A 16482-nucleotide genomic window follows, 5' to 3' on the forward strand; every position below is an offset into this window, starting at 1 on the left:
AACCTGTAAGCCAGCCCCAATTAAATGTTGTTTTTTATAAGACTTGCCTTGGTCATGGTGTCTGTTCACAGCAGTAAAACCCTAACTAAGACACCTGGCAAGCAGTCTTTGAAGCCCCTATTATTTTCTGGTAGTTTCCCAATTGTCCTGGCTAAAAGCACTTACTCTTCAATAGTGACTTTGCTAGTTTAAACACCTAGAGTTTGAGAGTAAAGGCCCATGAAGAATGTGTACGAATGAGAACACTGAGGGTCAAATATTGGGTAATGAGACTAACTGTACCCAATTCCTACACATCCATTATCTGTCTGCCACACACAGAGAAGACCATCACTGCAGGGGAACAGTCCGAGCCTCTCTGGTGACACTCTCTGAAGGACAACGCTCACTTATTTCTGTGCTGCAGTTGTGGAAGCCTTTATTTAAAAACCAAAGCAACTTTAGAATGACAAACTTACTATATGAAATGTCCATTTCAGTGACCAGAACTTTATCCTGTGCTCAATAACATTTACTAAGAGACTATCTTAAAAAACTCATTCCTAGACCCTTGTTATCTGTTGGCACCAAGATAACCATTATAACCTATTAATGACCAACATTTTAGTGTTAGCAATATTTTGGATCAAGTATTTTGTCTTTCTGTAATATGTAAAATTACCTTAATTGCTTGTTAGTGAAGGCTGAACTTAGAGTAAACCACACGGAAAAATCATGTTTTTGAAAAAGTATGCAGAAACACTTTTTTGTGCAGTCATTTTGGAGTTGAGAGTAAATTGTCAAAAACAAACAAAATCATAAAAAGAAGATGGAATGCAGACTCTCTCACAGCTCCATCATCTCCACTCTGTCTGACATTCTTCAGTGGACCGTGTGTTGTTCGCTACAGTAAGTTACCAACTGGCTCTATGGCCCTGCCTGTCTTATTTTCACACCCTTGCTCCTCAGCACAGAGGAAGAAGAGACCTGGAAGGGAACTAACTTCTTTAAGCATCTCTAAAGACAACTTCTGAGGTCTGAAAGTCGTCCCATGAGTTTTCCGTGAAGTGCCAAGTCAGATGGGCTGACTGTAGCCTCCAGCAGGCTTTCTAGACACACCCACCTAGGATGACCCTCTCTGTTACTTAGATGTATTCTTCTATAGGGTATGTCTTTACTGGTTGCTTTTGGCTTTGTAGGTTGGGTGCTGGCAAAATGGGGGAGGTTATCATTATATTTCAACAAAGATATCTCTCCACGTCATTACTTTATCATTTAAAAGAAAATTGTTACTCTCTAGAACCAAGTGTAAAAGCCACAATCGTAAGAGCGGGAAGAGGCCCAAATGGACTTTTCAGTACAGATGAAAGTCTTTTAAAAGTCACTGACTTTGCTGAGCCATGTCCAACGACTCAAAGCTCTGTTCTTTGGAGACTGCTTGTGTAACAAATGCTGGTTGAGGGGAGTTGGGGTGGGGGCTTCCTCTGTCAGACTGCTCCTCCAGATCCTGACAGTAGATAAGAATCAGCCACCACGTGGTCTTACAAAAGCATTCGCTAAGATGGCTGTTAAAACTCAGATTGGCCTTTCCCACTCAGTAACACTTGCATAGCTACAAACCCGAAACACAGCAGTGAAAATGTCTTCAGACTTTTATGTAGTAATACTACCTCTACCGTTTCACTTTGAATTGGAAATCGGCCCTAAGCAACTTTCGTTTATTAACTGCATTTTTATTTTGTTTGTTTGTTTTTGTTTGTAGGAGAGAATGGCTCTCCTGCAGACACTAAGCGATTGCAATTGTGTGGTCATCATGAGCCTAAATGAAAGATGAAACAATTCCTCAGAGCATCCACAGTGACGATGCTCCTCCTGCACAGTTTAAGAGCCAAGATAGGGAATCTGCTTTTCCCCGTGAGAATATTGTTGGACATAAGTTATTAATTCTCTAATGAGGTCATTATAAATCATGTAAACTATTTCATGTAAATGTTTTGGTGGGGTTTATTTAGCAAAACAAAACAAAACAAAACAAAACACACTATTTGCCAGCACAGAACTCAAGAAAACACACAGTAGGAGTTTTATGTGCATAAAAATGTATCCATACCCATCAGTGCATTGAAAGAGAAAATATATACAGTACATAATATATATCATTCTATATTATTTACATACATATTTTATATAATACTGATGTCCACAAAGTACCCTTTGATTCTTTAAAAACAGATATTCTCTCTCTCCCTTTCTCACTCTGTCTCTCTCTTTGTGTGTGTGTGTGTGTATAAGAGAGACAGAGAGCAAAGTTCATATATCCCAACCACAGTGTGTGCACAGCGGTCAGAGGGAAATCCTCAATAGTTTCTTTTTTTCCTTTCACGGCAACAGAGATCAAGGGCTTTAAAGCCAGGCCATCAGGTCTAACAGCAAGCACCCTTACCGGAATCGTCTCAGCAGACATATGCTTGCTTTATACATTCACACCGTATGCTCCTGAATGGCAAGACTATCTTCTATTCACAATACATTAATATATTGTCAACATAGGAAGGGTGACAAATGGGCAGTAAGATTTGTTGGTAAGGGGGAGGAACATCATAATATAAACAGCAAACACTTGTTCCTTCCCTCGTAGTGTAGCATCTTGGACGAGATGGCAGCTGGGGGCCACTTACACAGGCTTGAAGGTCAACTCTAGCATGAAACAGTTTTACGACACTGGACAGTCCTGTGGGGTTTTTTGTGTTTGTTTTGGTTTTCCTGATCTAAATGTCTGATCGGGAAAGGTGGACAGTCATATCTGTGTCACTGAGCTGCAATTAAACAAGAAGACATCCCAAGGAACCCAGTGGCTCCTTTTGCTGTTCGGCTGCTGTCCATTTCCTTCACGGATACTCAGTTGGAGTTTCACATCAATGCCACAGGGATGTGTCCTTGAGCAGTGTATGGATTCACAGTATGCCTCGTCCTCTGGATTCTCACATCCTGTCACCTCGAGTGCTGTGTCCTCTGAACTCACTTCCATTACCTTGCTGTTTTCCAAAAGACAAGTCACTTTAAGGCTATTACTGGCAGGGTCCTTTCTACAGAGTCATTAACCACAGTGTCCTCTAAAGTCTGGGGGACAGCTGTGATTCAGAGGTTGCCTTGGATTGCACCACAACGAAACCAAGGAAAAATATATAGGCAGCCCTCTAGATCCACGCACGTCGGTCATTGCGGGCAAATGTGGACAGAACGATTTTCATCCATACTGAACATGTACAGGTTTATTTTGTCATCATCTCCTATACCAATACAGCAAAGAAACCATTTGTATAGCCCTGACATTACACTAGCTATTATAAGATACCAATATATAATACATAAGACATAAATCTATCTATACTAAATATCTATCATATATTATATATTGATATGCAATATATATTATTATATATTATATACAATTGATATATAATATATATGTTACAGATTACATAATTTAAGAATAATTTAAACTATAAGCAGGTTGAAGATACTATACTGTCTTATATATGGATTTGAGCATGCTCATTTTGGGGTATTTCCAGAGGTGTGATGCGAGCAAGTCACAGAACCAGCTACAACTCTATGGGGGCACTAAGATGACTACATACGTGTACATAGCACATACTCACATATATGTGCGTGGTCCATGTGAACATAACTAAGCAGTTGTTCCAAAAATTGCCTAGAGACACTTATTAAAGTACTCTCTCTTCTTCCCTCCCTGGCTGCCTCCCTCCCTCTGTGCGTATATGTGTGTTTGTGCACATGCTGATGCATATTTGTGGACAGTGCGCATGGCTTGCATATGCCCGCAGGGAGAGGTCAAAGAACAATCTTGAGGGCCTTTCCTCCAGTACCACCTGCCTTGTTTTCTTTATGTCACCGCCTCTCACTGGCCTTGAACTCACAAAGCAGCCTAGCCAGCAGTCCCCAGGGATCTGTCTGTGTGTAACTCTTCAGTCTTCTAGGGATTACAAATCCATGCTGTACACACACACACACACACACACACACACACACACACACACACCTTTCCTGTAGGTTCCAGGAATCAAACTCAAATTCAAGCACTTCCCAGATTCATTTATACCCCTAAATCCTAGACAGGAAAATTCTTGGGCCCCATCCTGGTATAGTAAATGAGCTGCCCTTAGGAAGTCCTTCAAGGGACTCTGTAGAAAGCTTGCTCAAGTTGGAGAGCTGCTGCCAAATGTAAAACCATTATATCCTATGGTAGCTACAATCAACAAGGAAACCTTCAATGTATTTAGAAACTTTTTTTTTTCACCAATTCCACACCGAAGGAGCTCTCTGTGAAGCTGTGAGAAGAAAATGCACTCGGGTAACTGTTTTTTTTTAATAGTTATTTTTAAAGCACCATTTGAAAGAAAGAGAAGAGGAAGTTAAAAATAATAATCCAACAGGATTTGGCCCACAACGCTTTCCATTTAATTTAGCATTATTTTAGGCTATTGTGCAAATGGAAAGGTTCCAACACAGCTCAATCTTTTCTGTGTAGAAGCAAAAATATCAAAATTCATTAAAATTTCTAGATTAACACCTGAAATAAAACTCAATGACTGCAAAGCCACCCTCCCTCTTCAGACAGGAGCGCAAGAGTTTAGAAGGCCACAGGTGAAGAAGGAGACACCATGAAGAATGAGTTTGTTACAGCCTGGTCTGTGGGTTCTTCATGGGTATCAGACTCACCATTTAGAGTTTGCCTTACATGGAGTATAGATGCACTTTCTACTAAAGTCCCACCCGTGATGGGTAAAGCAGTATTTAGACTCAGAAGTCCTTAGCTGTCATTTGCGTTGAAACTGGTGGCTCTGACAGAAGATCTGGCAGTTTTGTTATTTCAGAAGAAAGTTTTCAAGTTATTAATTTTCCCCAGGAATATATCATCTGCTGCTCGCACATGATGTGGAAATAGTCCCGCGCTCAAGACAAGTCGAAATGGATGGAGCCCATAATATATTCTAATTTGGTCCATTCTTCTTTATAGCTGTGGCCAAGGGGGAAAAAAGACAATTATCTCTTGCATTTTATTCCTATAACTTTGGAGTTGAAATAATTTAAGATTATCAGAATAACCTCCAGAAGCCTGAAAAGGAAGGGCTTCGGTTTCTCTGCTATGTTCCCTACACCTGCCTCCTATATTTAGGTGAAAGTTCCAGATTGGGTAGCTAGTGGGCACTAGAAGAATAAAGAAAAGCCAGTCTTTGGGTGGGATGTATGCTGTAACTGGATGAAGCAGAAATACACAAAGGGGTGTGAAAACCAAGGCCTACTGTGGTACTGGGCTGAGGCTAGTCCATGCTTTCAGAGTTGAATTTTTCAGTATTTTAGGGCAAAATTGGTGTCAAGAAAGAATGTGGATTTTTCAAAATGGCTGTCTAGAGGACTCAAAGGGTCTGGATTCATCTTGTCCCATAGTTACAGAAGCCTGATTCTGGTAGGCTCCGTAACCCGGAAGGGAAAGTCCCCTGGCTGTCAGCCATCACTCTTCCCATAGCACTGCACTGCCATCTCTAGCATCCAGAGTCAGCAGGCTCCACACTGATCCCTTGCTTTCATCCAGACCTGCTGATGTCTGGCACTTGCTAACAATGCTGCGAGCCCCAGACTCTCTATAGAGAAGCCTTCCCTACTCCCAAGAAGTGATTCGGTCTTGATTGCTTTTTCGCTCCTGCTAGCCGAAAGAACCAAAGCTGGACCAGGCCCTCGAGTGAGCCCTGGCTCATTTACCTTACATCCATGACTCTTCCACCAGCCACCAGCTCTCTTCCTAAACACAAGCTAGTGACTTACTCAGTTAAATGTCTGAAAATATTTATGACCTGTGTGCTTTGGGGGCTACTTGCAGCAGCCCTGTACGCTCACACCGTCTTAGGAGCTCCATCCCAATACAAGGGAAATGGGTTCATCTAAGACAAGGAAGCGAGAAGCCAGTATAGTCTCAGGGGGCTGTTATCTTTGTGAGGTGACACAAAAATTAAGGTCTAAACTTTAAATTAATATCCAAACCCTGCAGTTTATAGTACGAATGAACTCTTTTCTATTGTATTCAAATCTGTTACTTTCCAATGTTCTTGCAGCTTCAGTCCTTTGTTATGTGAACACAGGTTGAACTGCCTTAGCGACACATGACACGCCTGCCCATGTTTACACATATACACACTGTGTGTAAACACCATCAAAACCCAGAGCACCAAGTCGCCAGGATTCTGTCAGTGTAGTAGCCTAGCTAGTAGTTCATTGGAGTAACGGGAACGGAGACATTCATTATATTATCTTCACTGATTGTTCTAGTGAGACACCTCTGGATATCTGAAACTGAAAACCATAAACATAAAATCATATGATAACTAAAGTTCATACGTTAATGGAAATCATAGATCATGAGCAAAGCAATAGAGGTTTTTTTTTTATTCACATGTCATTTCTCCAGCTAATAATATGTTTAAGTGAAAAAATTTGCACTTCAAAAGGATTAGCACTTTCTCTTTAACATCTACTAAATAAGAAAGATTCTGCTCAGTTAACCGCAGCTTTCTGCTGTTTAGAAAGTCCTGGAAGGATAAAACATATCTGAACCTCTCCTCTAGGTGTCCATACTTGAACAGTGCTACACATCAGTAAAAAATGACTTTCCAATTTGTCCTTTTAAACCGACTAATACTCTTAGGAAATATTCTCATCTTATCCTCTTTTAGAAAATTTTAAATGAGAATTTCTTTTTCCGACCCTGGTTTAAAGCTTCAGTAACTACCCAAAATGAGGGCCTTAAAAAACAGAAGGAGAATGGGGGTGGAAGGCATGGAGGCTCTGTGGCTCGGGAGGTCGGACGCAAGCATCAGGAAGCCATCTCCAAATTGCTGTGGGCTGTACCCAGCCTGAGGATGTGAATTCAGCACAACCCTTTGTTTTGACACGGGCATGTAAACTTCTGCACAGAGTATCTGATTTGGAGTTTTTCTCTTAGGAGAATACATGCTTTACCAAACAGGACACGTTTTAGCATCAAGAAAAGGATATCTCCCCTCCGATTAAAGCTTCCCTCTTCACATCAAGAGTGTAAACTAAAAAGAATACAGTGTTCAAAGCAGAGTGATACTCTTTGACACACCCATCCACGGAAGAAATGTAGGCTGACTAAAAACAGCCCTGTGGGAGCTGGAGAGATGGCTCAGTGGTGAAGAGCACTGACTGCCCTTCCAGAGGTCCTGAGTTCAATTCCCAGCAACCACATGGTGGCTCACAACTACCTGTAATGAGATGTGACGCTCTCTTCTGGTGTGTCTGAAGACAGCTACAGTGTACTCACATAAATAAATAAGCTGAAAGAGAGAGAGAGAAAATAAATAAGCTGAGAGAGAGAGAGAGAGAGAAAGCGCCTACGTGTTTCTCATACAAGTCTGATCTTTATTCATTTCTTCTGATGCTGGGATTTGAATCCAGTACCAGGCAAGCACTGTGTGTCATTTGAAAGTTGGCCAAATGAACTATTATCTTAATAAAAGTGTTTTCTTTCAGAAAAGTTTACTTTTTACTATAAACTATCTTTGTAAAAGCCATTTGCTGAACTTGTGACATCTAGTATCTCAATAGAGAGGCAAATGTCACATCTTCAGTCCCCTTTGAAACTATTCACTTTGTTTAAACAAACCAGATTGGATGATGGCAATTAATCTTACAAACAAGTTTGCTTCGGTTTACCAAGATGATATCTTCTCTTGTCCCAGAAGTCAGAGATTTGGAAAGGGGCAAGCGGAGGGGCCACTTAGGAACCCAGTTAGAGAGAGGATCAACCTCCGTTTTTGTTTTGTCTTGTTTTTTTAATCTAAGAAAACATGCCTTTGCCTAAGATATCAGAATTATGCCTTCCATATTAAAGTGTTTTATTTAGCCTGAAGCCAAGGAGATTTCAAACAATCCCATCAACCTCTCTGTGCAATTCTCACTCAGAACGATGGATCAGCAAGGGGGAGGTGTTTCTGGATAGCCACAGGACTGTATTAAACTCTAAAATAAAGCATGACATAGAGAGATCAAAGGCTTGATTGAAAGAAGAAACCTGTTTCTTTAAATTCCCAAGTGTCTGAGCAGTACTGGTGAAGAAATGTAGCAGAGGCTCCTGAAACAAGGAAATCTGGGTCCAGACTTGCCCCGACTTCAGGCAGACATTTAACCTGCAGGAATTAGGGTTTCCTGGTCTGCCAAACCAAGGGCAGCTATTGTCCCAGATTAAAAGGATAGCTGTGATGCAGACACAGGAGGCACACAGAACAGGCAATGGCATTTACTAGACACTGAATACATGCTACTTTCCTTCCTTTATTAGCTAGGTGCTGCTTTATGTATAAAATTCTCCACTAAAATACAGAGTCCAAAGGTGTCCCACAGCCTTTATATAGCAATTATGCCAATTTAAATATGAAAGTGAATTGTATGAACAGGATAAGCCTCCACATAGCCACAATCTGCAAGGGTAACAACAGAAGAAACTCTGAAGGTCTCGGAAGGAAATTTTAATGAAAAAAATTTCTTCTTTAAAAGTCAGCTGCTCAATAAATAGAAAAGTCAGTAGTTTATTGCAGACTTTATTTTAATATTCATGCATTTTAAGTATGTTGATTTGCTAACTGCACACTAAATCACATCGTTATTTAAATCTGCCCCCCTTCCAAATCTCCTGAAAGCAATTTCTCCTTTCACAACAGTACACATCTGACTGAGAGATTTGAGAGGTCTTGAATGCTTTCCACTTTATATTTGTTTGACTTATTGGGAGCAAGGAGGGAAAAAAAAAACCCAAGTTGTATCTATATTTAAATAATTAAAAACAATCGACACGTTGCCTGGGCGTGACACTATCGGCAGCCGCCACATTTTAATTCAAATGTAGCTGTTCAAATCAATGTTCTGAAATGAATAAAATTAGTCATTGTACTCGATACAGATCTCATTCACAGTGACCAGGAATTATAATGGGCAGAGACTAGCTCAAAGTTGCAGGGAATATCTTTAGTAAGATGCAAATTGTCAGAATATATCATAAACCGAAAACAGACTTCTCCCATTAAAGAAGATTAAAAACTTGGATCCTCAGCACAGGGGGTAGAAAAAAAAAGGATAAAGATAAAACTTATGCCTTAGGGGAAAAAATAGAACTCCAGTGATCACTATGATAGCGTCTCTTACATCTCACGCTCCGTGCTGGAAATAGCGGGCTCTGTGCTGGTAAAGCAGCCGCACCTGCTACCCGAAAGCACAGTTGCTTTCCCCTCTCCTCACATGGCTCCATTCTAACAATAAAGACAGCTAGCTCCACCGTACAACTTTGTGAATGAGACAGCCACATGCAGTTCCTCAAACGGAGAACCTGGAAGCCCAGAGCTCAAAATGGAGTTACTTAATCCTGTCACGTGAGCAACCAACCACCAAACCTCCCAGAGGGGCTCCGCTGGTGCGAAGGAGGAAGGATGCTGCTCGCTCTCCGTGCTCTCCGTAAAAATTCCTCTGCCGCTGCAGAGACCTTTCAATATTTAAGAAAATCGAATGTGAGCAAACTCCGTGTTTGCATAACAGATTATTACATCTCTCTGAAAATATTGCACCGCTGAATAAACTTCCAGCTAGAACTGGTGTGTGTGTGTGTGTGTGTGTGTGTGTGTGTTGGGGGTGGGGGGGAGCTGAAGCAGGAAGCCTGCCTCCTCTGTGAACTGCCACGTGTCTGGCGTTCTGTGTGCTACATAAGGATTTTCGAGGGTGCCCTTTTCAGTCAGCAGAAAAGAAACCGTCCTTACATGGAAAGAGTAAATCTTACAGCACAAACCTGACAGTGCATCTCTGAATGACCAATAGTCACTCACAGGGCATTTGAAGTTTGCCTGGCCGGTGGCAAGCAGCACTTGTGAGTCCTATCATTTCCTCGCTGTGACTCCACTTACTTTAAATCATGCGATTGGAGGAACGTGAAGCTAATGATGTTTAGGAAAGTATATTCTATGGACTCCCCACGCTTGTCCTGCCGGTATAGGGATTTGTTTGGTCGGTTCTTTTACTTACACAGCTTCAGCGGGGAATGCTGCAGACAATGGCAAACGTTCATGTCTCCACTTCCCAAGTGCTGTGATTATAGGCGTCTACTGTAATGCTTGGCTCATGTACACGGCTTTAACATATTCCCTTGCAAACCTTTAGGGCTTTTGGTTGCTTCAAGAGTAGAGTTCTGCTGTTCTGCTCTGTTCTCTAAGCCTATGCTAAGCCTTGGGCTACTTCCAACTCTCCCTGGCACACAATACATCGTTAAATATTTGTTGCCCTGCTTGCCTTTGTGATCCATTCTCTGCTGAGGCTATCTGAAAATGTATGCCCTTTATTTTGCTTCTGGGTACTAGAGAGTGAAGCTGGGACTCACTCGTGCTATGGGCATGTACTTTACCGTTGAGCTGTATATCCTCAGCAACGTTTAAGTAATTAGTTAATTAACTAGTTAATCAATTAATTCTTTCCCTTAAATTTTGAACAAGTTCTCAGCAACTTGCTTAGACGATGTAGGCCTTGACTTTGTCACTGTCCTGCTCCGGTCTCCTGAGTAGCTGGAATTACAGGCCTCAGCCATGAGCCCTGACTGTAAGTTTTAGTTTTCTGGTTGAATTCCGGCCAGTTCTATAAGTTAAAGCTTGACATACGCTAGCTCATTTCAGATACTGGGTGCACCTAACTACCTACTTGAGTTTCAAACTTACCAGGTCCGGACATTAAATAAAAATATTACCACATGTCATCACATCTTGGTGGAGGTCAGAATACTGGCACTGCTTATTAGAAGAATCACTTTCAATTAAAAGGTGGATGGGAGAAAGGTACCTGATTGATGGTCACGAGTTAACATTTTCAATACTCTGAATTATGAAAACAGCCTACGAGTTATTTTCTCTTTAATATTAAAGCTAGGGCTACTGAAACTATATTTTTAAAAGGAAACCAATGGTTTGAGAGTAAATTTTAACCAAATATAATGAATAAAGAAATCGAATTCATTTCACATATGTTTGGTTAAAAGCCCAAAAGCAATCATAAATTATGAATTTCAGGTCAATTTTAAAAACCTTCATTTCTGTAAAGGGTACATACACAGGACAAGATTCTATATTCAGCAATAAAGAATAAATGTAATCTGAAGGAAAAGGGATGGACCTGCAAAATATATTATGTGAATTAACTTAACCTCAGAAAGACAAATACTGTGTGCTCACTTCCATATGCAGAGCCTACCTTAAATGTTTATACCTACTCTTTTTTTTTTTTTTTTTTGTGGTTTTTCAAGTCAGGGTTTCTCTGTGTAGCTCTGGCTGTCCTGGAACTCACTTTGTAGACCAAGCTGGCCTCGAACTCAGAAATCCGCCTGCCTCTGCCTCCCGAGTGCTGGGATTAAAGGCGTGTGCCACCACGCCCGGCTATACCTACTCTTATATTGGGAGTGTTACCTCGAAACCTAATCTTTGTATGGTCACTAAAAATTTTAAATTAATAATGGAAAAAATACCCCAGTCTTTACTTGAAACTCAAATTATCTAAAAATCTCCTAAAATCTAAACAAGAGTTTCTATGTTGTCCCCAATCCGTGACAGTGTTATTATTGTCTTTTCTCCGGGACAGTGTTATTATTGCCTTTTCTCTGGGACAGTGTTATTAATTATTGCCTTTTCTGATTTGGGAAGCACAAGAAAAGTTACCCTGGAAACTCTGTGTTCTGAAAGCTAGGGGGTCTTGGCTACAATTTGAACAAATTAAACAAAATAAACAATCCTTTACTTTTTCCAAATAAATTACCTTTTAAGTTTGAACATAATTCTGCTTATGAGATCATAGGATTCTCACTTCCCAGAGGTAGGTGTGTTCTTACAATTCACTAGAGTGACCAAGCCCAAGTGAAACTTGCATGATTTTATTCATCCATCATTTTTAGAAAATACTGGCCAGCATCCACTGCTGGGTACCACACCATAGGGATAACACATACACTAAGCACAGCTGCTGCCTTCAAAACTCTTTGAATCTAATGGTTGTAGAGTCTTGCCTAGTGGCTTTTATAACTAGAAACCACCTCTCTAGGAAGTTGGCTATTCCATCTTTGGATGGAGGTCAAAGTCCTTCCACCCCAGCCGAGTCTGCTCTCCTCACCACGGCTTGCCTCCAGAATTGTGGCTACTCTTTCTAGAGCTATGGCCTGGCAGTTATTGCAACAGAACTGATCTCTAATCCTCAGACACCTACCACAATTCTCCCCCTTCTCCCAAACCTACTGTCCGAAAGATAACCATCTCTCAATCCGATTGCTATTTTCATATGGCACTTTTGAAAAGCCCAGTTTTTGTGTTCACCCCCCATGTATCGATTTCTTGCCAAGATAACTCTTTTGAGCCAACACACAGCAACATATCTCTGTCTCCCCTTTCCAAGTTCATCTTGCTGGCTTCTCCTTACCTCCCCAGACTGAAGCTGCTGCAATACGTTCCTACACTTCAACTTTGTTGACTCTAAAATTTGAAACTCTACATTTTCCTGTCTCTGTTCTTCTCTGACAGTTTCTGACATGCCTGTCTCCTTCTTACCCCTTCCACTTCGGGGAGTCCATCACCGCCACTTCCTAAGGCCGTCACTCACGGTACCACCTGAATCAACCTCTCTAGTCACTTCTTTAATCTCACGGTTTTCTTTTGAATTCAACACTTAATCACTGTCCGAGTGTAGCTTGTTTTAGTTTACTTGTTTACTGGCAGTTTCCTTCCTAGAAAATTAAGCTTTGTGCTTAACATCCAAACCGGAGAAGACAGGGCAAATGGGGGATACATGGTCCTCTTCTGGACCCTATGTACATTCAAGTTGCCTCATTTCCTGTTAAACACAATGGATATTTGCATAAGTCTTTCTCAGAGTTCTACTAAATCTGTCTCATCCGTAAACCCATATACATTGTCATACACAACCGAGACAATTCTTGCATGATATGATACCATTGCTCCATCTTAGGGGCCAAAAATTGTTGGATTCAGCCCCCTTCTCTACGCTCTTCTGACTTTCTCATGCCACATGTTCAGCTTGTCTATTGCTCCCGGAACTGTTTATGTATTAGACAATGAATCTGTATCTACCTCCTGCACAGAGACAAGACACTTGAGACAAGCTATGCTTCTATGGCCTGTTTTATTCTAATATCTTAATATTACTCTTTTCAATTAATGTAGGGGATAGCTTTTTTTAATGTGTGGGAGCATTGTTTTTTGTTTTGTTTTGTTGTTGTTTTTGGTTTTTTTCCAGCATCATCGTCTGCTTACCATATCCAGTAGAGGGCGTCTGATCCTCTAGGCTTGGAGTTACAAACTGTTGTGAGCCACTATGTGGGTTCTGGGAATCTGCAGTGGATTCTCTGAAAAAGCAACACTGCCTCTTAGCCACTGCGTCAACTCTCCAGCCCCCTGTCTCAGATTAATCTTAGGGACCCTGACCATTATTACATGACTTTGATCCATAAGAACTGTTGTTTTTTTCCCCCTACCCCCTTTGGTTTCTACCCTCTCTTTTCCAATCCTTTTTCCCTCCTTGGCCTTGGGATTGCTGTTGGGTGGCAAATTCCCGCGATGACTGGGCTCACAGTGAATAGATCATCATTAGTTACTAGAATACGTGTATGGTGTCAGAAGACACGTTCCAGGAACCTTATTTCAGGGTGCACTGGAAACCTCAGGTGCTATCTTCTGCTCTAGACCCTTCCATACCTGCCTAGCCACTTCCTATCAGCAGAGCTCCTGCGGTATTTGCAGTGCCTTCTGGAGCCAGGAAGTACAGATAAAGGAAGGAGCCACTGAACCAGAGACTCAGAGAAGTACCCTCCTATAAAATGTTACATTGGTACTGAATACAATTAGACGTTGTCATCGTAAAATTCTTAGCTCTGTCAACTACTACAAATCTATACAAATCACTAAGGTGAGTTACTAGTATACTGAGTACTGATTTGAAACAAAAAAGAAAGAAAGAGACGGATGGATGGATGGATGGATGGATGAATGGATCGATCGATCGATCGATCCAGCTCAGAGGATGCAATGGCAGCTCACTCACTGGGTAGAGTACTGGTTAAGCAAGCACGGGGTCCTGAGTTCGATCCCTAGAATCCATGTTAAAAGGCTAAATGTGATGGTCAAAATGTGAATGTGTGCCTCACTGGCCAGTCAGCCTAGCCTATTTGTGCATCCATATCTCAGTGGCAGATCCTGTCTGCAGGAAGATGCCGAGCTCTGGCTCCCAGGCACATGGTCGCCTCACGCATGCGCACTCTGACAGATCCAGCTGTGCACACAGCCCCCCTCCACAGATGGCTCCATCCACACGCACGGAACCAAACAGTTCAGCATCTTAAAGCCAACTGCTGTGTTCACACCACAGCAGTAACATCTGAAACCTTCCTCTCACGTGTAGCTGGCTCTAGAGTAGATTTTCAGTCCTGTGCCTGCGTAACATTGCCGCATCCTTCAGAGGAGTGGTTCCAACAGATTTCAGTCATCACATTAACCTAAAGAGGCTGCTGCAACATCTGGATTGCCACAGTTCAAAACCGACCCGCAGTTGCTAAACAGAACTAAATTGGGCGGGTGCCTCTGCTTCATTTAGGAGCTGTGACAGAATTTAAAGGGAAGCGGGGCGGGCTGAAAAGGAATGGAAAATCAAAACAGAATTTACAGCCTCAATAGGAATGTGTGATGTACTCTTGGGGCCACCTGAAAAGCCATAGGAGACACAAACAAACAACAACAACAAAGCGGTGGAGATCAGATGAATTCATTTCACTTTGCCTTTTCTGAATGAGACTGGAGGATCTTCCGTCTCAGCAGACAGAACAAAGTTGCTGAGGCCTACCCTCTAAAGACACTGCTCTTGGAAACAATTGCATCTGGAGCCTTGAAACGGATCTCAAGGAATAAAGGGCACAGATTAAGTAAAGTCATCCAGTGACCCCATCCCGGGCAAAAAGAGACCCAGTTCAGCAGACCACAGACTGCCGCTATCCCCACAGCAATTGACCTCTGTTCATTAAAGAAGTAACAGCAGAGCATAGGAGTTGATGGCTTTTAAAAAAAAATGCCTCTGAAGCCATTGCTCTGTTCCCTGAGCAGGGGGCGAAAAAAACCCACATCATTTCAGGGGATGAAAGCATTCACTGACTACAGAGTGTACACATTGAAATAAAAGAAAATATTAGAAAGTTAATATTATGACCAAATCAAGATGCCCATCAGCCTAATTAGAATGTAAATAACCAGGCATAGTTAACAAAGTTCAATAGGATTCGATTTGCATGAATATATATTCTTGTGAGGAACAAAGGTTGATATCTGCAATCTCTTGGAAAAAAATGAGAAACTGTAAAAGATTTCCAAAATAGTTATATATTGGGCAGCACAATTTTCTCTCAACCATGAGAGAACCGCACAGATCCATGATAGGCAGAGAAATATCCCTGGACCACTAGGGGGAGGGGCTTCTGTATCTAAGAATCCAGGCAACCAGAGCCCTTGTCTTCACATTTCCATCAGTCCAACGGCTGAGGAGGCAGGCCTACGGACTAAACTTACATATTTTACAATCATAGGATGGGAACAAATTACCACTGACCACCATGGAAATTGTTGTATTTGGATGGGAAGGACAGTCATTTGCAGGCTCCCCGTGTCCCAATAAAATCATTTTAATGAGTATCTGTAAACTGTTCCAACACGTACAGCTGGTTCAAACAATCCCACCTGTCAAGATAATATATTTTGATTAGGTTAGGCAAGGAAAACCAATTTTAACTACATTTTGATTTTTCTGGACAATCTTGTTTACGCATTGTACCAGAAGGAGCAGAATGACCCCATTCTTCAAATGCATAAAGGAGGTGGAGACACTGACAGCCTCACAGCCTCTGATTGTCTTTTCTCAGTCTAAAAACTTCCCGCTGACACAATAAAGACAATGCTTTGCACTCAACAGGTTTGCCTCTTCAGTTCTCCCACTGATGTTAGCCCTCACCCAACTGCAGCATCTTTCCTGAGAAGGGTCAGGAGGTGACTTCATCACCATGTCAACACCACCAAGTATTCTTACAGGAACCGAGATGGTTACCTTTTGCTGCAAAACAGGATTGGACAAGACACGACCATAGAAGTGCTTCGTCCTTGAGCAGAATGTCATTGTGAGGCTTGTGGCTGCTGTGCACTGGCAGTGGGGACTTGCTGGATGACTTGACAACAGTTTCATCTGCTGTAACTATTTTGAACCTCTGACCTCCATGGCACTCATGTCTTGATGCTACCAGGTTTTTCTCTCCATCTCTCTCTCTCTCTCTCCTTCCTTATTCTCTGTCTTCTTTTTTCAGATGTGCCTAGTCCTGGACAACCCTCCTCTCCCTCTAGA

The 16482-nt window shown here is 41.7% G+C and overlaps 1 protein-coding gene across 8 annotated transcripts in view; it reads right to left on the reverse strand.

Annotated features, from left to right (window-relative positions):
* The window catches only part of Tenm3 (teneurin transmembrane protein 3), a 1292348-nt gene that overhangs the window by 512963 nt on the left and 762903 nt on the right, over nucleotides 1–16482 (reverse strand). Inside the window, exon 1 of one of the 8 annotated variants that reach the window (XM_029480773.1) lies at nucleotides 13362–13434. The exons of the other annotated variants lie outside the window; for them this stretch is intronic. The gene's annotated coding sequence lies outside the window, so the exon portion shown is untranslated. Of the gene's footprint in view, nucleotides 1–13361; nucleotides 13435–16482 lie in introns of those variants that run through there. 8 annotated transcript variants of the gene reach the window in all.

This window comes from Mus caroli, chromosome 8, assembly GCF_900094665.2.
Source record: "Mus caroli chromosome 8, CAROLI_EIJ_v1.1, whole genome shotgun sequence".
Taxonomy (NCBI): domain Eukaryota; kingdom Metazoa; phylum Chordata; class Mammalia; order Rodentia; family Muridae; genus Mus; species Mus caroli.